Raw genomic sequence first — 27,568 nt, forward strand, 5'->3', positions numbered from 1 at the left:
GGGCTACTGGGCAGAAGACAATGCTCTTGGCATAGAGAGAGGTTACCAGTATCGCAGAGGGGCCGGACCCTGTCTAAGCTTAACAACGCAACATGAGCGGGAGGCTAATAAACGCACTTCAGGGACTCGCGAGGAACAAGAGAGAATTTCCAACTGAAATTGGAGAAGGCTTCACAGAGGAAGTGGCAGTTTTGAGCAGGCAGAGACGGAAATGAGGGTAAGAGGAGGGAAGGCCGCTGCAGGCAAAGGAAATAAAGTCCAGAGATGGAAAAGGAATGAAGGGCAGGGTAGGAAACACAGAATTGGTATCCAGGGAAATGGGGGGGGGAGACAGGGTGGAAAGATGGCCTAACTTGGATTTTGGTCTTCAGACATTGGCCGCAACTGAAGGATTAAGAGAGAGGGCAGGTCAGGCTGAGCGAGGCACTTTAAAAAGTTAACCAGCTGAGGCCCTCTCTGCTGCCCGTGTCGCCCTCGCTGGCCCACCATGCCGTCTCTAGATTTTGTGGACCGTGTGCGGTAAATGCATAAGCAGCTGCTATATTATCAAGTCCTAAATTTTGGAATGATTGTCTCCTCGGCGCTAATGATCTGGAAGGGGTTGACGGTCATCTGGAAGGGGTTAACAGCGTGGAACCTGCATTTCACAGAGGAGATACTCTCTTTTTAACAAATCGAGTTGAAGATCCCACCGGAGAGGGAGAAATTATCGTTTTCAAGGATAGAAGGAAGAGAGATTCGTATAGTTCACCAAGTCTTGAAGATTCATGAAAAGCAAAATAGACCCGTCAAGTTTTTGACCAAAGGAGATGATAATGCGGTCAATGACCGAGGCCTCTATTTAACAAGGACAACACTGGCTGGAGGAAAGGATGTCGTCGGGGGAGCAAGGGGATTTGTCCCTTGTATTGGGATTGTAACGATCCTCATGAGTAACTAGCCTCGGTTTAAGTATGCAGTACTCTTTTTGCTGGGTTTCTCTGTGCTGGTCCATCGTGAGTAAGAAGTCTGCCTTGCTGTTCCTGGAAGGTGCGGTACTTTTCATTACTGAATGTTTGGAGTAGGGTATTGGCCTCCGATTGGTGGAGTGGTGAATACACAGGTTGGCACTTCTTGCTAGCAATGGTTTGCATTAGTTTCTGTTTCCACACCAGGGTGTGCGTGGGTGGGTGCATGGGCGGCATGGTGGGCACTCGAGGGGACTCTCGATCACGGGATTTCATATGTTGCCATTGTCGCACTTCCACATTTTTGTACGTTGGTGAATTTTTTATATTAGGAGGTTGAGCCGAAACATAGTTAACCAGCTGACGTGCAGACCAATGGAATATAATAACGAATCCAGAAATAAACTTTCACATTTATGGTCAGTTGATTATCGACAAGGGTGCCAAGACAAGCCAAGGGGAAAGGAAAGTATTCCCAACAAATGGTGCTGGGAAAATTGGATATCCATATGCAAAAGGATGAAGAAAACATAGGAGGAAAGCTTCATGACATTGATTTGGGGATACGACATAAAAAGCATAGGCAACAAAAGAAAAATTAATTAGACTACATCAAATTTTTAAAAGGTTTTTGTGCACCAAGGGACACTATTAACAGAGTAAAAGGACAACCCACAGAATGGAAGGAAACCTTTGCGGATCATATACGTGATACAAAATAATATCTAGAATGTATAAAAACTCCGGCAGCTCAATGACCTCAAACACACGTGGGTTCGAGCCCGGCATCGGGCTCTGTGCTGACAGCTCTGTGCTCTCTGGCCCCTCCCCTGCTCTCTCTCTGTCTCTCTCTCTCTCTCTCTCAATAAATAAACTTAAAATTTTTACCAAAAAACAGGTACAGAGTTTCAGTTTAGGAAGATGAAAATTTCCAGAAATGGACGGTGGTGATGGCTGCCTAACAACGGGAATGCCACTGAACAACATACTTAAAAATGGTTAAAATGGTAAATTTTATGTTATGTGTATTTGAACACCATTTTTTTTTTTAAGTGAAGCCGGCAATAGTGCGGGTGAGGAGAGGAACCTGAGACAAGTGATTCTACCGGAAGGAAGTGGCCACGTTCCCGATTTGACACAATGAAGTCTGGACCCCAACCATCTGAATGCAGACAGGAGCCCTCTGGGCCTGATGGATTCAGGCTCAGAAGTTCTTTGTTGACAGATTTTCACTCCCTTTCCCAATGTGAAAACTTTTGGAGGCTGACATTTGGAGGTAATATTCGTTCACTGCTGTCTGGTGAAGAAATAGTCTGAAGTCAACCCACACGATTACTTGTGCTTCCTGGACTGTATCTACTTTTTTTTTAATTTTTTTTAATGTTTATTTATTTATTTTTGAGAGAGAGAGAGAGAGAGACTGAGCTGAGGAGGGGCAGAGAGAGAGAGAGGGAGACACAGAATCCGAAGCAGGCTCCAGGCTCCGAGCTGTCAGCACAGAGCCCAACGCGGGGTTTGAACTCACAGACCGCGAGATCATGACCTGAGCCACCGACTGAGCCACCCAGGCGCCCCTGACTGCAACAACCTTGACTCAAAGCTCCAAGTGTTATCACTGCAGTAGCAGCAACTTGCTAAACAGTTTCCTTGAGGTGTAATATACATGCTATAAAAAGCACCTGTGTTAAGTGTACTTCCTCCTTCCCAGTTTGCCATTTATTTCTTTTTCTTGCCTAATTGCCCTGGCTACAACATCCAATACAATGTGACATGGAAGTGGCAAGAGTGAACATCCTTGTCTTGTTCCCATTTAGGGAGAAAACGTTCAGTCTTTCACCATTGATCTGATGTTAGTTATGGGTTTTTTCATAGATACCTTTTATCAGGTTGGGGAAGATGCCTTCCATTCCTAGTGTGTCGAGTGGTTTTATCATGAAAGGTTGTTAGCTGTTGTCAATTTTTATCTATTTCAATGGAGATGATCAGGTGGCTGTTGGCCTTTATTCTGTTAATACGGTGTATTCCATTGGTTGATTATTGGATGTTAAATCACAACCTTACATTTCTGGGCTAAATTCCACTTGGTCATGACATGTAATCCTCTTTACATATTGCTTGGTTTGCTAGTATTCTGTTCCATGTTTTCGTGTGTGTCTGTGTTTATAAAGGATATTGGTTTTTAGTTTTGTTATGATGCCTTTGCTTTTGGTATCAGGGCATAATACGAACCCCATAAAATAAGCTGGGAAGTACACCCTACTTTTCTATTTTTTTTTGGAAGAGTTTGTGAGCTGTTCATTGTATAAGTGGTAGAATTCGCCAGAGAAGTCATTTGGTCCTGAGGTTTTCCTTGTGAGAAGTTTTTTTGTTTGTTTTTTTAGGGTTTTTTTTTTAATGTTTATTTATTTTTGAGAGAGACAGAGCACGAACAGGATAGAGGCAGAGAGAGAGGGAGACACGGAATCGGAAGCAGACTCCAGGCTCTGAGCTGTCAGCATAGAGCCCGACGCGGGGCTCGAACCCACGAATGGTGAGATCATGACCTGAACCGAAGTCAGACGCTTAAACGACTGTTTAAGTTGCCCCATAAGAAGGTTTTTATATTCCTATTACTAATTCAACCTCCTGGTTCTTTATAGGTCCATTTACATTTTCTATTTCTTCTCAAGAAAGTTTCAGAAGTTTGTGTCTAAGAATTTATCCATTTCATAGCAGTTCCGTAAGTTGTTGGCATATAATTGTTCATAGTATTCCTTTAAAAATATCTCTTTCTGTAAGATCAGTAGTAAAGTTATCTCTTTCATTCCTGATTTAATAATTTGAGTTGTTTTTTAATTTCTTTTTTGCTTTTTTAACTGATTTAAGTGATTGCTACACCCCACATAGGGCTCAAACTCAGGACCCCGAGATCAAGAGTCGCATGCCTTCCCAACTGAGCCAGTCAGGCATCCCTAATTTGAGTTTTCTTTCTTCTTTTCTATCTAAAGTTTTGCCAATTTATTGATCATTTCAATAAGGTGACTCTTGGTTTTGTTGATTTTCAATGATGTTTTTCTGATCTCTATTTTATTTATTCCTCTATTAATGTTTATTATTTCCTTCTGCTTGCTTTGGGTTTCATGTGCTCCTTTTTTTCTAGTTTCTTTTTTTTAAATGTTTATTTATTTATTTTTGAGAGAGAGAGAGAGAGAGCAAGCGGGGGAAGGACAGAGAGAGAGGGAGACAGAGAATCCCAAGCAGCCTCCGTGCCATCAGTGCGGAGTCTGACATGGGGCTCGATCTCACAAACCGTCGGATCCTGACATGAGCCAAAACCAAGAGTCGAACGCTTCTGAGCCACCCAGAAGCCCCTTTTTTCTAGTTTCATTTTTTTTCTTTTTTCTTTTTTCTTTTTTGTTAAACATTTATTTATTTTTGAGGAGAGATAGAGCACGAGTCGGGGAGGGGCAGAGAGAGGGAGACACAGAATCCGAAGCAGGCCCCAGGCTCTGAGTTGTCAGCACAGAGCCCGATGTGGGGCTCGAACTCACAGACAGTGAGATCATGACCTGAGCCGAAGTCAGATGCTTAACCGACTGAGCCACCTGGGCGCCCCTCTTTTTTTCTAGTTTCTTAAAGTGACATTTCTCTGGAGATTTCTTCTCTGGGTCATGTGTTATTTAGAAATGTGTAGTTTAATATTCAAATGTTTTTGGATTTTCCAGCCTTCTCTGTTATTGGTTTCTAGTTTAATTCCACTATAATCAAAGAACATACTTTGCATGATTCCTATCCTTTCAAATATAAATATGTTAAAGCGGGTCAGTAGCCCTGTATGTAGCCTATCTCGGTGAATGCTCCATGTGAACTTGAGAAGAATGTGTATCCTGCTGTTGTTGGATAAATGTCAATTAGAGTCAGTTGATTGATGACACCATTCATTTCTACCATATCCTTACTGATTTTATGATGACCAGACTCGTCAAGTATCCATAGAGGAGTGTTATGATCTTCAACTACAATAGCGTATTTCTCTACTCCTCACCGTTCTACCACTCTTTGCCTCAGGTGTTTGATGCTATGTTGTTTGGTGCACACACATTAAAGATTCTTATTTCTTCTCCTTGTTCTGAAGTCCACTGTGTATGAAATTTACATAGCTACCCCAGCTTTCTTTAAATTACTGTTAGCATGGGATATATTTATTCATTCCTTTATTTTTTAGAAATATTTTTTCTTGTGGCAAAATACACATGACATGTGACATTTTAACCATTTAAAAAAGTGTACAAGGAGGCCCCTGCGTGGCTCAGTTGGTTGAGCTCTTGATTTTGGCTCAGGTCAGGATCTCACGGTTCGTTGAGTTCGAGCCGAGAGTCAGGCTGTACGCTGAGCATAGAGCCTGCTTGGGCTTCTCTCTCCCACTCCCTCTGCCCCTTTCTCCCACTCATATTCTCTCTCTCTAAAATAAAAATTAAAAAAAAGTACAAGCGGGGCGCCTGGGTGGCTCAGTCGGTTGAGCGTCCGACTTCGGCTCAGGTCATGATCTCATGGTCCGTGAGTTTGAGCCCTGCGTCGGGCTCTGTGCTGACAGCTCAGAGCCCGGAGCCTGTTTCGGATTCTGCGTCTCCCTCTCTCTCTGCCCCTCCCCTGTTCATGCTCTGTCTCTCTCTGTCTCAAAAATAAATAAACGTTAAAAAAAAATACAAGTAAGTAACCTTTAGTATGTTCACAATGTGCAAACATCACTATCTACTTCGAGAACCATTTCGTCACCCCAGAAGGAAACTATACACACTAATCAGTCACACTCCGTTCCACCTCTCCCCCAGTTCCTGGCAACCACTAATCTGCTTTCTCTCTCTATGGATTTCCCTATTCTGAATATTTCATGTAAATGGGATCGTATAACATGTGGCATTTTTTTCCTAGCTCTTTTCACCTAGTGTGATGTTTTCAAGGTTCATCTATGTCATATAATTGACCAGTACTCCATTCCTTTCTACAGTTGAGTAATATACCACTGTAGGGATAGACCACATTTTGTTTTTTCATTCATTAGATGATGGACATAGATAATGGGCATTTGGGTTGTTTCTTCCTTTAGAATGTTGTGAATAGTGCTACGAACATTCACATAGAAGGGTTTTTTTTTTTTTTTGGACACCTGTTTTCAATTCTTTGGGGTGTATATAATTGTCTTAGCCTGCTCAAGCTGCCATAACAAAATACCACAGGTGAGATGGCTTAAACAAGAGAAATGAACTTTCCAGCAGTCCTGAAGGCTGGGAGTCGGAGGTCAAGGTGCCAACATATTCAGTTTCTGGTGAGAGCTTTCTTCCTGGCTTGTCGATGGCCACCTTCTTGCTATATCATCACATGGCCTTTCCTCAGTGCATGCATATGGAAAGAGAGAGAGGGTGAGCTCTCTGGGTATCTCTTCCTATAAGGACACTAATTCTGTCAGACCCACCCTTGTGACCTCATTGAATGTTAATTACTTTCTTAGAGGTCTCATCTCCAAATACAGTGACACAGTGGTGGGGGAGGACTTCAACATATTCATTGATGGGGGGAGGTGGGACACAAACATTCAGTTCATAACAATACTCAAGAGTAGAATTGCTGGGTCGTATGGTAATTTTATGTTTAACCTATTGAGGAACCACCAGACTATTTTTCACCGCAGCTATAACATTTTACATTCCACCAACAACCTAGGAGTCTGAGTTTCTCCACATCCTCACCAACACTTTATATTTTATGTTTAAAAAAACTATGAGCCGTCCTAGTGGGTGCTAAGTGGTATCTCACGGTGGTATTTATTTGCACGTCCCTAATGACTAATCATGTTGACATCTATTCAATTGCTTATTGGCAATTCATATATCTTCTTTGAGATATACCTGTTCAAGTCCTTTGCCCATTTTTAATTGACTTTTCTTTTTTTGTAAAGTTGTAAGAGTTTTTTATATATTTATTACTATATATTGATAATAAAATAATAAATATATATTTAATAATTTATAATTATGGTTTATTATTTATTACAATAATTTATTATACTAAGAATTTATTATTTAATAATAAAACATATAAATATATACATATTTATATATATTATGGATAGGAGAACTTTATTAGGCATATGATTTGAAATATTTTCTCCCATTCTGTGGGTTGTCTTTTCACTTTCTTAATTGTGCCCTTTGATGCATGAAAGTTTTAAATTTTGGTGAAGTCCAATTTATTTTTTTATTTTGTTACTGTGCTTTGGTGTCATACCTAAGAAGCCATTGCCAAATTGTCGTGAGGATTTACCTCTATGTTTACTTCTAAGAGTTTTATGATTTTAGCTGTAATATTTAGGGTTGTTATCCGTTTTGAGTTAGTTTTGTATATTGTGTGAGGTAGACATACAGTTTCATTCTTTTGCATGTGAATATCCAGTTGTCCGAGCACTGTTGTTGAAAAGCCTATTCTTGGGGCGCCTGGGTGGCGCAGTCGGTTAAGCGTCCGACTTCAGCCAGGTCACGATCTCGTGGTCTGTGAGTTCGAGCCCCGCGTCGGGCTCTGGGCTGATGGCTCAGAGCCTGGAGCCTGTTTCCGATTCTGTGTCTCCCTCTCTCTCTGCCCCTCCCCTGTTCATGCTCTGTCTCTCTCTGTCCCAAAAATAAATAAACGTTGAAAAAAAAAATTAAAAAAAAAAAAAAAAAAAAAAAGAAAAGCCTATTCTTTCCCCCATTGAGTGGTCTTGACGCACTTGTCAAAAATCAATTGGCCATTGATATCCATATATTGGAGTCTCAATTTTATTCCGTTGATCTGTATGTCTATCCTTAGCCACATTGTTTTCTTAATTTTTTTTAAGTTTATTTATTTATGAGAGAGAAAGCACGAGTGGGAGAGGGGCAGAGAGAGGGAGACACAGGATCGGAAGCAGGCTCCAGGCTCTGAGCTGTTAGCACAGAGCCCAACGCGGGGCTCGAACTCACGAACCGTGAGACCATGACCTGAGCCAAAGTCGGATGCTTAACTGACTGAGCCACCCAGGTTCCCCTATCCACATTGTTTTTATTACTATGGCAGGTTTTGTTATCAGGAAATGTTAATCCTCCTATTTTGTTCCTCTTTTTCAAGACTTGGCTACTCATGGTCCCTTGAATTCTGTAAGAATTCCATAAGAATTTTAGGATCAGCTTTCTTATTTCTGCAAAATTAGGCCATTGGGATTTTGATAGGGATTGTGTTATATCTATAAATTTGACTACTGGCTCTTAGCAATATTAAGTCTTTCAAGCCATGGACATGAGATAGTTTTCCTTTTAGGTCTTTAATTTCTTTCAATGTTTTGTTGTTTTCAATGTACAAGATTTCACCTTTTTGATTAAATTGATTCCTAAGTATTTTATTCTTTTGATGCTACTGTAAATGGAATCCTTTAACTTCTTTTTTGGATTTTTCATTGCTAGTATAAAAACTACAACTGATTTTTGCATGTTGATAATATGTTCTGCAACTTTGCTGATTTTGTGTATTAGCTCTAATAGCTTTTTTTGTATGGGGATTCTTTAGGATTTTCTCTATTATAGGAAGATGTCATCTGTGATTAGAGATAATTATACTCTTTCCTTTCCAATTTTGATGCCTTTATTTCTTTTTCTTGCCTAATTGCTTGGGCTAGAATTGCCAGGACAATGTTGAATTTCAGTGACAAAAACAGACATCCTTGTCTGGTCCCTGATCTTAGATGGAAAGTTTCACCATTTAGTTTGATGTTTTTTATTATGTTAAGGAAATTTTTTTCTATTCCTGGTTTACTGATTTTTTTTATCATAAAAGGGTGTTAGGTAATGTCAAATGCTTTTCGCTTTTCTGAGATTATTATGTTGAGATTATTATGTGGTTTTTCCTTCATTCTATTAAGGTGTTATATTACATGGATTGATTTTCGTATCTTGAATCATCCTTACATCCCCGAGATAAATCCCATTTAGTTATGGTGTGCAACCCTTTTAATATGTTGCTGGATTTGGTTTGCAAGTATTTTGTTGAGAACTTTTTTTTTTAATTTTTTTTAATGTTTCTTTATTTTTGAGACAGAGAGAGAGACAGAGCATGAATAGGGGAGGGGCAGAGAGAGAGGGAGACACAGAATCTGAAGCAGGCTCCAGGCTCTGAGCTGTCAGCACAGAGCCCGACGCGGGGCTTGAACTCACGGACGCGAGATCGTGACCTGAGCCGAAGTCGGCCGCTTAACCGACTGAGCCACCCAGGCGCCCCTGTTGAGAACTTTTTTAAGATTTTAAAATTGTATGTATTTATTTTGAGAGAGAGAAAGAGAGAGAAAGAGAGGGAGAGAGAGTACCCCAAGCAAGCTCTGCACTGTCAGCATGGAGCCTGATGTGGGGCTTGAACTCATGATCCATGAGATCATGACCTGAGCCCAAATTGAGAGTCAGATGCTTCACCAATTTAGCTACCCAGGCACCCTGATTTTGTTGAGAATTTTAAATCTATATCCCTAAAGGGTAATAGGTTGTAATTTTTTTTTTCTTGGAGTTTCTTTGCGTGGGTTGGGTATCAGAGTGTTACTTCCTCTTTTGTCTTTGGAATAGTTGGAGAAGGATTAGTATTAATTCTTTAAATGTTTGGTAGCCCTCATCAATGATGCCATCTTGTCTTCAAATTTTCTTTGATGGAAGTTTTTTGATTACTGATTCAGTCACCTTACTTGTTATACATCTGTTTAGATTTTTTTCATTTCTTCTTGAAACAGTTTTGTTACTTTGTGTGACACTAGGGATTTGTGCATTTCATCTAATTTGTCTAATTTTTTGGTACCATTGTTTATAGTATTGTTTTATAAAACTTTTTATTTCTGTATGGTCAGTAGTAATGTCCTCATTTTCATTTGTCATTGCAGTTATTTTCATCTTTTCCCTTTTTTTCTTAAAGTCTAGTTAAATGTTCGTTAATCTTGTTATTCTCAATGAATCAATTTTTAGTTTAGTTGATTTTCCTTATTGTTTTCTATTCTTTATTTTATTTATCTCTGCTCTAATTTTTATTCTTTACTTTCTTCTGCTAGTTTTGGATCTCACTTTTTTTTTAAGTTTTTACTTACATTCCAGTTAGCTAACATACAGTGTGATATTCGTTTCAGGTGTACAATTTAGTGATTCAACACTTCCATACATCACCCAGTGCTCATCACAAGTGCACTCCTTAATCCCCATCACCTGTTTCACCCAATCCACTGACCCAAGTCCCCTCTGGTAACCATGTGTTTGTTCTCTATAGTTAAGAGTGTTTCTTGGTTTGCCTCTCTCTCTTTCCCATACGCTCATTTGTTTTGTTTCTTAAATTCCACATATGAGTGCAATCACATGCTATTTGTCTTTCTCTGACTTACTTCATTTAGCATAATACTCTCTAGCTCCATTTTTGTCATTGTGAATGGTTAAGATTTCATTTTTTATGGCTCAGTAATATTTATATATATATATATATATATATATACCACACCTTCCTTATCCATTCATTAGTCAGTGGGCACTTGAACTGTTTCCATAGTTTGGCTATCATTGATAATGCTGCTATAAACATTGGGCTGCATATATCATTTTCAATTAGTATTTTTGTATTCTTTGGGTAAATACCTAGTAGTGCAATTGCGGGGTCGTAGGGTAGTTCTATTTTGAACTTTTCGAGGGAGCTCCATACTGTTTTCCAGAGTGGCTATACCAGTTTGCATTCCCACCAACAGTGTAGGAGGGCTCCCCTTTCCCTACATTCTCACCAACACCTGTTGTTTCTTGTGCTGTTGATGCTAGCCATTCTGACACATGTGCGGTGGTATTTCATTGTAGTTTTGATTTGTATTTCCCTGATGATCAGTGATGTTGAGCAACTTTTCATGTGTCTGTCGACCATCTGGATGTCTTCTTGGGAAAATGTCTATTCATGTATTCTGTCCATTTTTTTTATTAAAAAAATTGCTTTTAATTTTTTTAATCTTTATTTTTGAGACACATGGAGTGCAAGGGGGGAGAGACAGAGAGAGAGGGAGACACAGAATCTGAAGCAGGTTCCAGGCTCTCAGCTGTCAGCACAGCAGGGCTGGAACTCATGAGCTGTGAGATCATGACCCGAGCCGAAGTTGGACACCTAACCAACTGAGCCACCCAGGCACCCTTTTTCTGCCCATTTTTAATTGGATTGTTTGTTTTTTGGGTGTTTAGTTTTATAAGTTCTTTACATATTTTGGGTACTAACTCTTTATCAGATGTGTCATTTGCAAATGTCTTCTCCCATTCCACAGACTGCCTCTTAGTTTTGTTGATTGTTTCCTTTGCTTTGCAGAAGCTTGCAAATAGGCAAGGAAGAAGTAAAACTTTCACTATTTGCAACATATAGTCTATATATAAAACACAAAAGACTCCACCAAAAAATTGCTACAACTGATACACTAATTCAGTAAAGTCACAGGAAACAAAATCAATGTACAGAAATCTGTCGCATTTCTATACACCAATAATGAATCAGCAGAAAGAGAAATTAGGGAATTAATCCCATTTACAACTGCACCAAAAACCATAAGATACCTAGGACTAAACCTAACGAAAGAGGTGAAAGATCTGTACCCTAAGAAGAGGACATAAAGAATTGGAAAGACATTCCATGCTCATGGATCAGAAGAATAAATATCGGAGTGCCCGGGTGGCTCAGTCGGTTAAGTGTCCGACTTCGGCTCAGGTCATGATCTCACGGGTTGTGATTTCAAGCCCCGTGTCAGGCTCTGTGCTGAAAGCTCAGAGCCTGGAGCCTGCTTCCGATTCTGTGTCTCCCCCTCTCTGCCCCTCTCCCGCTCACACTCTGTCTCCCTCTGTCTCTCAAAAATGAATAAATGTTTAAAAGAATTTTAAAAAAGAAGAACAAATGTTGTTGGGTTGGAGGGATGGGCTAGATGGGTGATGGGTATTAAGGAGGGCACTTGTTGTGATGAGCACTGGGGGTTTTATGTAAGTGACGAATCACTAAATTCTACTCCTGAAACTAATATCTAATATAACACTATATGTTAACTAACTACAATTTGAATAAAAACTTGACACAAAAGAAGAAAAGATAGTCTTAAAATGTTTATATTACCCAAAGCAATCTACACAGTTAATGCAACCCTTATCAAAATACCAACAGCATTCTTCATGGAGCTAGAAGAAACAACCCTAAAATTTGTGTGGAACCCCAAAAGACCCTGAATAGCCAAAGCAACCTTGAAAAAGAAAAGCAGAGCTGGAGGCATCACAATTCCAGACTTCAAGTTATAGTACAGAGCTGTAGTGAGCAAAGCAGTGTTGTACTGGCACAAAAATAGACACATAGATCAACAGAACAGACTAGAAAACCTGGAAATGAACGCACAGCTATATGGTCAATTAATCTTCCACAAAGCAGGAAAGACCATCCAATGGGAAAAAGTCTCTTCAACAGATGGTGTTGGGAAAACTGGACAGCTACCTGCAAAAGAATGAAACTGGACCACTTTCTTACATCATACACAACAAATAAATTGGAAAAGGATTAAAGACCTAAATGTGAGACCTGAAACCATGAAAATGCTAGAGGAGAACACAGGCAGTAACTTCTTTGACACTGGCCGCAGCAACTTCTCACTAGATAGGTCTCCTGAGGCAAGGGAAACAAAAGCAAAAATTAACTATTGAGACTTGATCGATTGCTTTTCTTCTTCTGGTTTGTTAAAGTGTGAAGTTTGGTTGTTGATTTGAGGTCTATCATTTTTGAAAGATTTTTTTTAACATTTATTTATATTTGAGAGACAGAGAGTGTGAGGAGGGGAGGGGCAGAGAGAGAGGGAGACACAGAATCCAAAGCAAGTTCCAGGCTCCCAGCCATCAGCACAGAGCTCAACGCGGGGCTCGAACTCACGAACTGGAGATCACGACCTGAGTCGAAGTCGGACGCTCAACCGACTGAACCACCCAGGCGCCCCTTTTTTTTATTATTATTATTTTAATGTTTATTTTTTTGTAACAATTTCTTTAAATGTTTATTTGTCTTTGAGAGAGAGAGAGCAGGGGAGGGACGGGGGGGGGCATGGGCAGAGAATCTGAAGCAGGCTCTGCACTGTCAGCACGAAGCCTGATGCAGGGCTCGAACTCATGAACCGTGAGATCATGACCTCAGCCAAGATCAAGAGTCGGATGCTCAACCAACCGAATCATCCAGGCACCCCCTTTGCAACAGTTTTTTACGTAAAGTGTATGCTGTGTGAGATTAATATAGCCATCTCGTATCTTTTGGTTACTTTTGCACAGGATATCATTTCCTATCCTTTCACTTCCCCCCACATGTAGGTTTTTTTTTTTTTAATCTAAATGGATTATCTTGTAGACACATATTGTTGGGTCATGTTGGGTTTTTTAAAAATACATTCTGGGGCGCCTGGGTGGCGCAGTCGGTTGGGCGTCCGACTTCAGCCAGGTCACGATCTCGCGGTCCGTGAGTTCGAGCCCCGCATTAGGCTCTGGGCTGATGGCTCGGAGCCTGGAGCCTGTTTCCGATTCTGTGTCTCCCTCTCTCTCTGCCCCTCCCCCGTTCATGCTCTGTCTCTCTCTGTCCCCAAAATAAATAAAAACGTTGGAAAAAAAATTTAAAAATACCTTCTGCCAATGTTTACCTTTTAATTGGATAGTTCAATCCATTTATATCTGAAATGATTACTCCTGAGGAAAAACTTCCTTCTGTCACTTTACCATTTGTCTTCTATATGTCATTTTCATTCATCAGTTCCTTCACTACTGCCTTCTTTCATATTTCATTGATGTTTTTTCTCCTAGTGTACTGTTTCGATTACTTATTCACTCCCCTTTCTGTATATTTTTAAAAAATTTAATGTTTCCCCCACTTGTGTTCTGTCTCTCTCTCTCCTCTCAAAAATAAATAAAAATGTAAAAAAAAAAAGGGGGGGCACCTGGGTGGCTCAGTCGGTTAAGCATCTGACTTCAGCTCAGGTCACGATCTCACAGTCTGTGAGTTCGAGCCCCATGTCAGGCTCTGTGCTGACAGCTTGGAGGTTGGAGCCTGCTTCAGATTCTGTGTCTCCCTCTCTCTCTGCCCCTCCCCCACTTGTGCTCTGTCTCTCTCTCAAAAATAAATAAAAATGTAAAAAAAATTTTTAAAAATTTAAATATTTATTTTTGAGAGAGAGAGAGACAGAGTCGAGCAAGAGAGGGGCAGAGACAGAGGGAGACACAGAATCCGAAGGAGGCTCCAGGCTCCAAGCCATCAGCACAGAGCCCGATGCGGGGCTCGAACCCACGGACCGCGAGATCATGACCTGAGCGGAAGTCGGACGGTTAACCGACTGAGCCACCCAGGTGCCCCTTATGCATTTGTCTTTTCAATCATTTTGAGAAAAATAAGAAAAGTTCCAAACCAAAGATACAATCATACTGGCTTTTATAATTATATATGTAGTTGCAGTTACCGTCACTGGTGTTCTTTATTTCTTTATATGGCTTCAAGTTACTGTCTAGTGTTCTTTCGTTTCATCCCAAAGGACTCCCTTGAACATTTCTCACAGGGCAGATCCACTAGTGGCAAACTTCCTCAGCTTTTGTTTAACTTACTTTCTCTTTCATTTTTGAAGGATACTTTTGCCAGATTTAGAATTCTTGGTTGACAGGGGTTGAGTACTTTAAATTTTTTTTTTCAACGTTTATTCATTTTTGGGACAGAGAGAGACAGAGCATGAACGGGGGAGGGGCAGAGAGAGAGGGAGACACAGAATCCAAGGCAGGCTCCAGGCTCTGAGCCATCAGCCCAGAGCCGGACGCGGGGCTCGAACTCACAGACGGCGAGATCGTGACCTGGCTGAAGTCGGACGCTTAACCGACTGCGCCACCCAGGCGCCCCAGGGGTTGAGTACTTTAAATATGTCGTCCCACTGCATTCTGGCCTCCAGAGTTTTTGATGAGAAATTGGTTTTGATTTGAGGTGAAATCAAGAGTTCGACCCTCAACTGACTGAGCCACCCAGGTGCCCCTGAAATGCTTTCTTTCTGCCCCTCTTTCTCTTTCCTCTCCTTCTAGTCAGTTTCCACAGTCCCCAAATGGTTGTTTTTGCAACTTTGTTAGTTTTATCATTGCCTTTTGAGGAAGGACTCTGTTGAGTTTCTCACTAAGCCGTGTTGGAAGTCCCACCTCTAAAGTAGCTGATTTTAATACCTAATACTTCCATGTTAAATGCTAACCACCAACCGCAGAAAATAGAAGGCCAGTGGTCCTTGGAAACTGCTGCTTGTTAAAACATTTTAAAGGACACTTGGTCTGAATTGCCCATTGGAAAAAGTGTCTCTTCAAATAAAGTGGTGAGTAATATTTGCCTAGGTGATCTGGTAATCCTTCATTGGCTGAGCTAATATCATCTTGCTAAAAGTTATATAGTTCGAAGTAGGTAATCATGTTGACTAGAAGCAACATTCACACAACAAAGTTGAATTGTACATATTTTCTTCCTCCAGCAGATGGTGATATTTTATAGACTATGGATAAATTGTCCAGAGGAGCCAGCAAGCTGAGTGACTAAAATAAATTTGCCTCTATTTCATTTTTCTTTTGTCGATTTCTTGAACCCCTTTACAAAAAGGAGGATTCATCAAGAAGTTATATCTGTAAAAGGAAACTAAGAACAATAAAAAATTATGATTAATACAGACGGTAAAAATCTTCAACTTCTTCAATGCCTAGCTGCATAGTGTTTTTACCTGATATTTTCTCATTTGGCATTAGGTCACAAAAAGAGGGGTGCCTGGGTGGCTCAGTTGGGCATCTGACTTCAGCTCAGGTCATGATCTCACGGTTCGTGGGTTCGAGCCCCGCGTCGGGCTCTATGCTGACTCTCAGAGCCTGGAGCCTGCTTCGGATCCTGTGTCTCCCTCCCTCTCTGCCCCTCTCCTGCACATTCTCTGTCTCTCTCTGTCTCTCAAAAATAAACAAACGTTAAAAAAAAGTTTCAATTAAAAAAAAATAAAACAGTGGGGTGCCTGGGTGGCTCAGTCGGTTGGGCATCTGACTTCAGCTCAGGTCATGATCTCATGGTTTGTGAGTTCAAGCCCCGTGCCAGGCTCACTGCTGTCAGTGCAGAGCCTGCTTCGGATCCTCTGTCTCCCTCTCTCTCTGCCCCTTCCCCACTCACTCTCTCTTTCAAAAATGAATCAACATGTATAAAAAAAATAGAACAGCAAGAACAGAATGCTAACGGGGGGTACTCTGTCTTTAAATAATGTCCACTTTTGATTTCTCTTCATTTCTTTCTTCTATGCAAGCCCCTCCTTCCTCTCTTTCCCAAATTAGTTCCTCAGAATTATTTCTCCCTTCCTTGAAGCTCAACACATTGATGTCTTCCCTAGTTTCTAACTTAGCCTACAGCACCTAATTTAAATTCATTCTTTGGTGTATGTAATTAGTAGTCTCAATTTAATGTGCTAACTATACATTAGGGATAGGCAATTCACAAGTTGGAACCAAACATCAATTGAACATCTATTATGTTTTTGAGTTTAGTTGCAGAGTTCAGCGTCTATCCAGTAAAGGAAACAAAGTCACGCAGTAAGCCGCTTTCCAGGTCAGGTTTGCGCAAGATTCCTTGAGAACCCAGGAAATGAATTATCAATTCTGTTGAAGGGACTCCACAGGTGAACTCCAACTCTGAGTAGGATGTCATAGACCGAGCTGTGCACACAAGGCATGTCAGGTAGGAAGAAGAACTTGAGCTCAGACTGAGAAGCAGGCATTTTTGCTGAACTGAGAATAGCTTGGATAGAACCTACAGCATAAATCACACAGCGTGCCAACACAACTAGAACGGAGGATGAAAGAGAAAGAATCAGGAAGTGGTGGGAAGTGAGAACATAGAGGTTGGTTGGGGCCAGACTGCGAACCCCTTAGAAAGCATGCTAAGGAGCAAGGACAGCACTATGAAACCCTTTATGAGGTGTGCTGAGTCTGGAATCGATCTTGTGGGCCTCAGAGAGCTGTCTTACAAAGGTACGGGGTCACTAATGATAAGAGATGATGGATCACACAAAGCTAGAGAGGAAAAACACAGTGTGGATTGACGAATGCGGGGTCAGAGGGGGGAAGGCTAAGGATGAGGCCTATTTAAGAGAAATTCACATGGTAGACTTTATGGGTCAAGGTGAATGGCTGGATGTGGCGCCTGAGACTACGAGGTGTCTAATTATGGCATCTTGGTGTATAAAGATTGGATTGTTCAAAACAGGAAATCCACCAGGAATAGTAGATTTGTGGAGGGTTGTAGAGAATTTGGTGGGGGGGAGGGGTGAAAGGAATCTGAGGTGCCTGGCAAGCGTCCAGGTGAAGGTGCTGAGACCGAAGTGGAAATACGAGCCTAACTGGAGTTCAAGACAGAAATCTGAGAGTGATACTTGAGCGAACAATGTGAACTCGTTGGAAGAGACCATCGTGAACGAGCCTCAAGGGGTTGAGCACAATGAGAAGAGGGGCCCAGGGATTGGGTTTTGGGGATTTCCAGTATTTTAGGTTAGGTGGAAGATATAAGGAGATTAAGAAGGAGCAGCTTGGGAGGTAGCAAGGGAACCACGGGGAATGGAGTCACGTTTGAAGCACAAAGACGGTAGGTAACCCTCCTCTCACAGCGCAACCTCTGTATTTGTGCGAGATGGATTGCTATACGCTGATATCCTCCCAATCTTTCTGGAATACTCCCTGTCTCATTTTGGCCGTGGGAAGCCTGTCCAGGCCTCACCATGCTAGACCGTCAACATCCTAAGGATGTGGAGAAGTCAGTGTATTATGAAAGATGTCCTGACCTACAGCATGTAACGAATGTTTCCTCTGTGATGAGAAAAAAAGTTGAAACTAACAAACTTTGCTAAGTCTGTTCCGCTAAAATGTATGCCTTCTTCCCCCCCCCCAAATATACACATAACAATATAAGGAAGGAAAATGTGCAAAATTGGAAGAATTCCTGTGAAAAGACCCTCTTTGCCCAGAAAATGTTTGCAGATTTGTGTTTCTATTAGAAAATACCAAGGGGTCTGGTAACTGAGTCGTAATTGGATTTTGACAGGGAATCACCATTCCTGCTGCCTGGATGCTGTTGCCCTCCCCTGCCCCATGTCTTTGGGGTCCGTTTGTCTGTCTTTTCATTGTTTTATATATATATATATATATATATATATATATATATAGTAAAGTACCTTGCCCAGGGCCCACCCTCCGTCCCCACACTGGGGTTAATTTATCTGTCATTAAAAACGAGGCTGTTCTGTTCTAGCCTCTTCTTCTGCCGTATCCCTAATAAAATGTGGAGGACCCTCCTTGAGAAAAAAAAAAAACTTAGAAAATGTCAGAGTGTGGTGGATACCGTCCAGCTTCTCCTTCCGGAATAAAGGAAATGTTCCCCAGCTGCTGGGAGTGGTGCCCGCAGAAAGCCCTCAGCCGTCAGCCTCCTCAGGGATTAAGCTGCATCCTTCGATGGGCCAGCCTGCATCTAATAACCGAATGTCATGGGGCCTGTTCCCTCAACTTGGGACAACACTGAATAGCCATTACAGCTGCAAAGGTCCCCATGTGGTAAAACCACAGGTGTTGCTGGGGTCCTCCGGCAACCCAGCCTTACCCTCTGTCCAGCCCTGCACCCTTCCCTTCAACAGGTGTCGATCTCAGCTCTCTCTCTCAAGAGCTCTCTCGACTACATCTCCTGGGGGCTAATCTCCCTCTCAGAGGCTGCTTCAACAGAGAAGTCAGTCTCTAGCAGAAGAAAAAAGGGGCATTCCCTCAGCGTCTCTTCAGCCAACAGACGCACCAGACTTTGCGATATGTATGGGGAAAAAAATCATCCCTAGACCTAAGCAAGACACAGTGCAAACAGCCACTCTCTGCTCTGGTCTTTGGCAATGGTAATACAGTTCGCCTGGGACAACTGCTCTAAGGGTTGAGCATTGGCTTGAACATTTAATTTGTTTTTAATTTTTTTTAAGTGTTCATTTTATTTTGAGAGAGAGCGTGCACGCACGAGCAGGGAAGGGGCAGAGAGAGAGGGAGAAAGAGAATCCCAAGCAGGCTCCATGCTGTCAGCGCAGGGCCTGATGCGGGGCTCAAACTCACAAACCGTGAGATCGTGACCTGAGCAGAAATCAAGAGTCGGACTCTTAACTGTCTGAGCCACCCAGGTGCCCCTTCAGCATTTAATTTCTTTAAAAAAAAAATTTTTTTTTACGTTTATTTATTTTTGAGACAGAGAGAGACAGAGCATGAATGGGGGAGGGTCAGAGAGTGGGAGACACAGAATCCGAAGCAGGCTCCGGGCTCCAAGCTGTCAGCACAGAGCCCGACGTGGGGCTCGAACTCACGGACCGCGAGATCGTGACTTGAGCTGAAGTCGGCCACTCAACCGACTGAGCCACCCAGGTGCCCCTCAGCATTTAATTTCTAAAGGTAGTGATGAGGGGCCAGGGCTGTGATAATTCTATGCATTACTTATTAGCCCTTTGCACTCTTTAAAAAAAATTTTTTTTAATGTTTATTCATTTTTGAGAGACAGAGACAGAGCGCTAGCAGGGCGGGGTGGGGGGAGCAGAGAGAGGGAGACACAGAATCTGAAGCGGGCTCCAGGGTCCCAGCTGTCAGCACAGAGCCCGACGCGGGGCTCGAACCCATGAACTGTGAGATCATGACCTGGGCCAAAGTCAGATGCTTAACCGAATGATCCACCCAGGTGCCCCTATCTCCAGTTTAATGTTAAACAATTGTGGAGATAATGGATTTCTTTACCTTGTTCTTGATCTTAGCAGAAATTTGTCTAGTGTTTCAAGAATAAAAAGGGTAGCAGACATATATACAAGATTAGAAATTACATGGGGGAAATAATCAATGAAACAAAAGAAAAATTTTAAGTCATGAGACCTTTTGTAGACTTCTCTGCAAATAAATTTGAAAAACATAGATAAAATGGATAATTCCCTAGGAAAACACATGTGCTAAAATTGACACCATTAGAGAGACAAAGACTAAAGAAATCCATTTCTTTAAAGTTATAGAACTACTTCACAAAACAGCAGTTGGCCCATATGGTTTTACCAGAGAAATTTGCCAAACATTTAAAGATAAGATGGAAAATTAAGGAAAATCTTTATTTTCTTTTTTAGGAAACAAGTATAATCTTGATACCTAAACCTTATAAAGACAGCACAACAAAGAAAATTACAAACTAAATCACTTCTGAATATCGGTGCAAAAATAGTAAATGAAAAGTAAGCAGACAGAATCCAACATGACATTAAGTAAATAATACTCCATGTCTAATTGGAATTTGCATTCAATATTATGAAATTCATTAACATAATATCCTATATTAATACATCTAAGGAGAAAATTCATATGATTATCTCTTCTTTGAAATTTTGTTAATGTTTTTATTTATTTTTAAGAGAAAGAGAAACAGAGTGAGCAAGGGAGGTGAAGAGAGAGAGGGAGACACAGAATCAGAAGCAGGCTCCAGGCTCTGGGCTGTCAGCACAGAGCCCGATGTGGGGCTCAAACTCACGAGGTGTGGGATCATGACCTGAGCGAAGTCAGATGCTCAACCGACTGAGCCACCCAGTGCCCCATGATTATCTCTTTTTTAAAAAAATATCTTCATAATTAGGCTTCATGCCCAGCGAAGAACCCAACGCAGGACCCGAACTCACGACCCTGAGATCAAGATCTGAGCTGAGATCAAGAGTCAGACACAGAGGCTCCTGGGTGGCTCAGTCCGTTAAGCAGCAGGTCACGACCTCATGGCTTGTGAGGTTGAGCCCTGCCTCCCGCTCTGTGCTGACAGCTCAGAGCCTGGAGCCTGCTTCTCATTCTGTGTCTCCCTCTCTCTCTGCCCCTCCCCTGCTTGTGCTTGCTATCTCTCTCTCTCTCTGTCAAAAATAAATAAACATTAAGGGGCGCCTGCGTGGCGCAGTCGGTTAAGCGTCCGACTTCAGCCAGGTCACGATCTCGCGGTCCGTGAGTTCGAGCCCCGCGTCAGGCTCTGGGCTGATGGCTGGGAGCCTGGAGCCTGTTTCCGATTCTGTGTCTCCCTCTCTCTCTGCCCCTCCCCCGTTCATGCTCTGTCTCTCTCTGTCCCAAAAATAAATAAAAAAAAAAAACGTTGAAAAAAAATAAATAAACATTAAAAAAAAATAGACACTTAACCAACTGAGCCACCCAGCCACTCCTGGTTACTTCTTTTGATGCTAAAAATGCCTTTGACAAAACTTAACTTTCTTTCCTGATTTTAAAAACACTCAAGAAAATATAAATTGACGGATACTTCTTTCACATGATGTCACATGTATGCATGTGTGAGTGCACACACCTTAATCCTAAATCCAGCATCTTGCATAATGAGAATCACTAGAGGAATTTTTGCTAAAATCAGGAACAAGGTAAGGATACTCATTACCTCCATGAGTATTTACCATTAAACTGAAAGTAATAGCCAATAGAAGTAGACAAAAGAAATTAATTAGTGACATAAGAATTTGAAAAACAAGTAAAACCATTTCTATTTGCGATGACATAATGCACATGGAGACCCTTCCCGAATCAGTAATAAGAACTAACTCAAACAATGAAAGAATTCGGTAAGTTAGCAGGATATGAAATTAACATATAGGGAGGTACCTTGGTGGCTCAGTCGATTAAGCCTCCGACTCTTGATTTCAGCTCAGGTCACTTTCTCACGGTTCGTGGGTTCGAGCCCCGTGTTGGGCTCTGTGCTGACGGTGCAGAGATTCTCTGTCTCCTTCTCTCTCTGCCCCTCCCCAAAATAAATAAACATTTTTAAAATTAAAATAAAATTAACATATAGGAATCAAGTGCTTTATGTACACAATAACCAAGTAGCAGACATAATCTTAGAGAAAAATCCATTTGCAATAGCAACCAAGAAGATAGAATACTTAAGAAAAAATTGAACAAGAAATATGCTCATCTACACCATGAAAATTTTAAAACGCTCCTGAAAGGCACAAAAATAGTCTTAAACAAATGGAAAGACATGCCTTCATCTTGGATAGGACAAGCCAATATCTTAAAGATAATTTTCTTTCCTAAGTTATTTTAAAAATTTACCACACTCTCGGTAAAAATACCTCTAAGCTTCTATTCGGGACCTCGACAAGTTGATACTAAATTTTACATGGAAACATTAATTTGCAAGAATAGCTAAATGGCCCAAGTTTCTTGAACTGGCTATGTTCTCTTCTTTTGTTCCATTCTCACCTCAGTTATTTTTTTAATGTTTATTTATTTATTTTTGAGAAAGACAGCCCACAAGCAGCGGAAGGGGCAGAGAGAGAGGGAGAGAGAGAGAATCCCAAGCAGGCTCCTGTCAGTGTGAATCCTGATGTGGGGCTCGAACCCACCAGCCGTGAGATCGCGACCTGAGCTGAAATCAAGAGTCGGACACTTCCCCGACTGAGCCACCCAGGTAGGTGCCCCATGCATACTTTTGAATAAATATCAAGATATGAAAAAAACCATGAACGGAAGCTGCAGCCATTTTTGAGGAAGTTTGGTCTCCAGGCTCAGGGTTTTTAAAGCTTTAAAGAAGATGGTTTTGGGAAAGTCATTGCTGTTAATATGACTTCCCCCCTCCTCCATAAAAATAGTGGTCGGGGCGCCCGGGGGGGCTCAGTTGGTCAGGCGTCCGACTCGGCTCAGGTCATGATCTCGCGGTTCATGAGTTCGAGCCCTTCGTAGGGCTCTGTGCTCAGAGCCTGGAGCCTGCTTCAGATTCTGTGTCTCCCTCTCTCTCTGCCCCTCCCCTGTTCATGCTCTGCGTCTGTCTCTCTCAAAAATAAATAAACATTAAAAAAAATTTTAAAAATAGTCAGTGGTTTGCTTTCAAAGACCAAAGGTAAAAAAAAAAAAAAGTGCTTCCTCTCAGCTGTCAAGCGGACAAAAGGAACCTATTGAACATCTGCTATATACTGGACACCCTCCTAAGCTCTTGCACTCAAGACCCCTCATGACTCACTTTACAAGTCTTAATGATTATCTTTTTTTAAAATGTTTATTTACTGATTTTGAGAGGAAGAGCCCGAGCAGGGGAGGAGCAGAGAGAGAGGGAGACAGAATCCCAGGCGGGCTCCACGAACCATGAGATCATGACCTGAGCCGAAATCAAGAGTCAGACGCTTGACCGGCAGAGCCACCCAGGCGCCCCAACCAATTGATTATCTTTAAGACCCCAAATCAGAGGAAGGCAGAGTGGACACAGAGACAGGCTAGGCAGTTGGTAGAGACTCACCTGGGCTAGGGTGTTAGTACTGGCAATGGAGACACATGAATGGATTGAAGGTAAAACCAACCTGACTTGGTGATGGGTTGCCTTGAGGGAAGGGGGCTGACGAAGAGGCAGGTGCTATAAACCAACTTCTTCCTACATTTCCGATTGTATAATAGAAGAGATGATTCCCCCATTCACACATTAACCTCGAAATGCCCTTGAGGCCACCAAGAAGGAACGTCAAGGAGGCAGCAAGGAGGCAGCTGGATTTCTAAGTTCGGAGCTCCAAGGAGAAGTCTGGGCAGGAAATGTCAGTCTGGGCTTATTGAAGACACCGTAGAGTGAGAAGGGATAGGGCCTAGGGCTGAAGCTGAAATAATTTTTTTTAATTTTATTTGTTTTGAGAGAAAGAGAAAGAGAGAGAGAGAGAGAGAGAGCAGGGGAGGGGCAGAGATAAGGGGAGAGAGAGAATCCCAAGCAGACTCCAGGCTGTCAGCACAGAGCCCAACGTGGGGATGGAACCCACCAACCGTGAGACCATGACCTGAAGGGAAACCAAGAGTCGGACGCTTAACGGACTGAGCCACCCAGGCGCCCCTGAAGCTGAAAGAATACAAATATCCTAACATCGAATGGCCGGGTGGAAGAGGATGAGCTTCCCACAACAGCGACAACAAAGACTGGAACTCATACTTGACGCTTTTTTTCATCTCACGCACTGTTGTATCCTTCTATCTATCTGTCTCGGAAAATTTAATTCTTCCAATAACCCTGCAATAACCCTACTAGCAGTAGCATCCCTGTTTTACAGAGCCTGGTCTCCCAAACGCTTTGCTCTGAAGGTGCAGCTATGAAACGACAGGAGAACTGGGCAAGCGTGATGTCCTAGAAACGGAAAGAAGACAGTTTGGAGGCGGGAGCTGTCAAGGGTTAAATGCTACTTATTGAAGGGTCAACCAAGACGGGACATGAAATTGTCCTCTGGATTCAATAACGCGGAAGCCACGGAGAAGCTTAGAATGAGCTGTTTATGCAGCAATACGGGGCCGGAATCCAGATTGGAGTGTGCTGAGGAATGAGTAGGAGAGAACAAGTACAAAACAACTCCAGCGAGAAGCTGGGCTGTGAGGCTCGGGTGGAGGAACCCGCGGCAGGAAGGACAGGGGCGCGGCTAAGGGCGTGGCCAAGGGCGGGGCTGAAGGACGCAGATCCAGGCTGGAAGCCAGCCGAGCTCTGAATTTGAGCTTGGGCTTGGGGCCAAAGGAAGGGGTACCTTTTTCAAGGTGCTCGGTCCCATTTTTGCAATTCATCTGCCTGGTGAGGGCACCTTCTGATTCCCATAAGTCTCTGCGGCAGTTGTGCTAGGGGAGGGTGTGAATCAATGGGATTTCTTTTTTTCCAAAGAGAGAGACATTTGACTATGTTTAATTCTCTCGTTGGTGAGAACACTCTGGTTGAGAGCATGTGGTTGAACGAACAGGAAAAAGAGGTGGTGATTGAGAGCAGGGACTAGGCATATGCGATTGTCCCAGAAAGGAAAAAAAAAGGGGGGGGTACCAGGTCTACTAAATTAGGTGTGCTAGAAGTCACTTTACAGAAAACCACTTTTTCTTTCCTTTTCTTTTCTTCAATTGAACTATAGGTAACACACAATGTTACACTAGTTTCAGGTGTATGTCGTAGTGGCTGACAGTGCTATCCATTATGCTGTGCTCACCACAAGGGTAACTACCAGCTGTCACCATACAATGCCATTACGATACCATTGACTATATTCCCCACGCTGTGCCTTTCATCCCCGTGACTTATTCATTCCATAACTGGAAGCCGGTATCTCCCAGAAAACAACTTTATTTCTTAAAAAAAAAAATCTTTTAAATGTTTATTTTTGAGATAGCACAAGCGGCGAAGGGGCAGAGAGAGGGGGGACAGAAGATCCGAAGCAGGCTCTGTGCTGACAGCCAGCAAGCCCAATGTGGGGCTCGAACCCACCAACCACAAGATCGTGACCTGAGCTGAAGTCAGACACCCAATCGACTGAGCCACCCAGGCACCCCAGAAAACAACTTTATTTCTGATCGAGCTTTCTGCTGGGCAATTTGCCTTGGTAATTCCTAGGGTTTCCCTACTCCTACGGTTGTGCCATAGACCTGGGGTCTTAGGATCATTGGGTCTTGGTCCACATAGGTGCCTCTGAAATGTCACCTACACTGTCTCTGCGACCCTTCTGCTGCCTCCAAGTTGCATCTGGGGCCCAGGAACGTTTGGGATAGTGCCTCCGATCATCTGTCAAGATGAACCATAGCTACTCCATGAGTTCTGCTCTTCCCTGACTCAGTGTCAGGAAGAAGAGCTCAGGTGCTTTTTGCCGTGGGGTCCAGAGACTTCTCTCTCCCTTCACCCACCCCCAACCCAGGGGAAGAGCCAGTAGAGTTCTGCTCTTTCCCCAGAGTCAGTGTAGACAGACACTGCCAAAGGGCGCAGTGAGAGGAGGGGAAAAATTTGTGGCTATTTTAAAAACCGACCACACCCTCCGCGCCTGGAGTTCAGGCTTTTGGAAAAAAATACCAGAGACTTTTTGCATTTTGCCCAGCCACATCCCTCCCTTCAGGTGAGCAGGGAGCCATCCAGTTGCTTAAAAGAGGAGAGGAGGGAAAAGTAAAAATATAGGGAAGGAAAAAGTTATACTTTAATATTGGAAAATAATATCCCTGCCACCAAAGAGAAGATGGGGACAGAGGTAAGTGGATATATGGCTCTATAGTGGAAAGTGAGAGACTGTCTGATAGTTTCATTTTCTCTATGTAGTAGGAGGGAAGTTCATTTGTTGAAAACAGGGGAGAGGGTGCAAAGAGGGATATCAGAGGTCTGAGGTGAGCAGACCAGGTTTGAAATAGTCATAATGGAACCCAAGACTGGGAATTGACATGGAAAGTATAGGATTTCAGGGATCACTTGAGGTTGACGATTATGACTTATCTGCCCTGTGGGGAAACTTCTTGCAACAGTGTTTGCAGGCACAGAGAAAGCCCAAGGCAGGGTTTAAACGGGGCGGGGTGGGGGTGGGGAGCTGTTGCCAAATGAGTAATGAAAAGCCAGAAGGTCAGGGAGTTTAGGTTATTGGCAGAAGCATTATTAAAACAATGGTCTGGGGTCTCTTTGCAGAATACGAAAAACTGAGACCAAGGTGGACGCAGTGGTCAATGAGGCTGGGGAACAGAGAGGATTTGAACGAATGGCTAGGGAGAGGCAAAGTGTGGGCAGACAGCAGGATGCTTCAGCTAATGATTTCAGAGGTGGAATAGTTTCTGTGATGAAAAAGACCAGAGATCTTTGGCGATGTTCTTACTTTTCCAATTGGAACACCTTCCCCAGATGGAGGTGAGCAGATTTGCTTTCTATCTTCCATTAACCTTACAACAGCTTCCTCCAAGGGGGTGTTCACTATCCTGCTGAAACAGAGCAGAATTATCCTTTTTAGTTCTCTTTTAGATTTCAGGAACTTCAATCTGCTTCTCGGACTTCCTGTCACGTTTTCATCCATCCTTGAGTACATATCCCTGCTTATGGGTCCTTTTAAACACTGATCTCCCGAGACAGTCCACCATCCTACCACTCTAGTTCTGTAAATGTCTTTCGCTCACGTGTCAGAACGGGCTAGGTTATGCAGCGGTAACAGGTGCCCCCCCCCCCCCAATCTCACAAGGTCAGGAGGTACGGGGGTGCTAAAAATCATCTGCATTTTACAAATGAGTAAACTGATCTTTGGTGTCTGAAAAGGTGCATAGCCCTCAGCGGGCAAAACCCTAAGGAACACAACACTTCACAAAGGCTCCTCCTGACCAATTAATTGCGCTACGTGAATACGCAGCCTCCAATTCCTCCGGTCCACCATGCAGCGTGCAATTGCGTATCTTTATCTTAGCGGAGAAGTTTTCCCATCCAGAACTCAGGAACACCCACCCCGGGGGCCGACGGGGACGCTGGATGTGGATAGTGACCAGGAGCCCCGCTCTAAATAGTGTGGGGGCGAGTCTGCCTACGACAGAGACGACCAGGCGGGGGACATAAAACAGAAGAGTCGGTGGAGTTCTCCGGGTGGGGTCCACGTCCCGTCACTGGGTACATTCTGTACACACGAGCCCCTCCCTTGCCTGAAGTCGATTGCTGAAGACTTGACTTCACTACGGAGGAGTTGGGGAAAGGTGGGGTCTGGCTCGGTGCGCCCCAACCACCGTCCCCACCCCGCAGCAACCCCGCCCAGATCTGGCAGAGCCCTGGGCGATCCCGGGCGGGTGAGGAGG

At 42.8% G+C, this 27,568-nt stretch overlaps 1 pseudogene; it reads left to right on the plus strand.

Moving 5' to 3' along the window:
- Positions 1-487: 487 nt before the first annotated feature.
- Positions 488-1,003, plus strand: LOC124509698 (signal peptidase complex catalytic subunit SEC11A-like; annotated as a pseudogene).
- The last annotated feature ends 26,565 nt before the right edge of the window (positions 1,004-27,568 follow it).

Source organism: Lynx rufus, unplaced genomic scaffold (genome assembly GCF_022079265.1).
Source record: "Lynx rufus isolate CCGP_SWC_20201006 ecotype Redwood Valley unplaced genomic scaffold, mLynRuf1.p SCAF_14, whole genome shotgun sequence".
Taxonomy (NCBI): domain Eukaryota; kingdom Metazoa; phylum Chordata; class Mammalia; order Carnivora; family Felidae; genus Lynx; species Lynx rufus.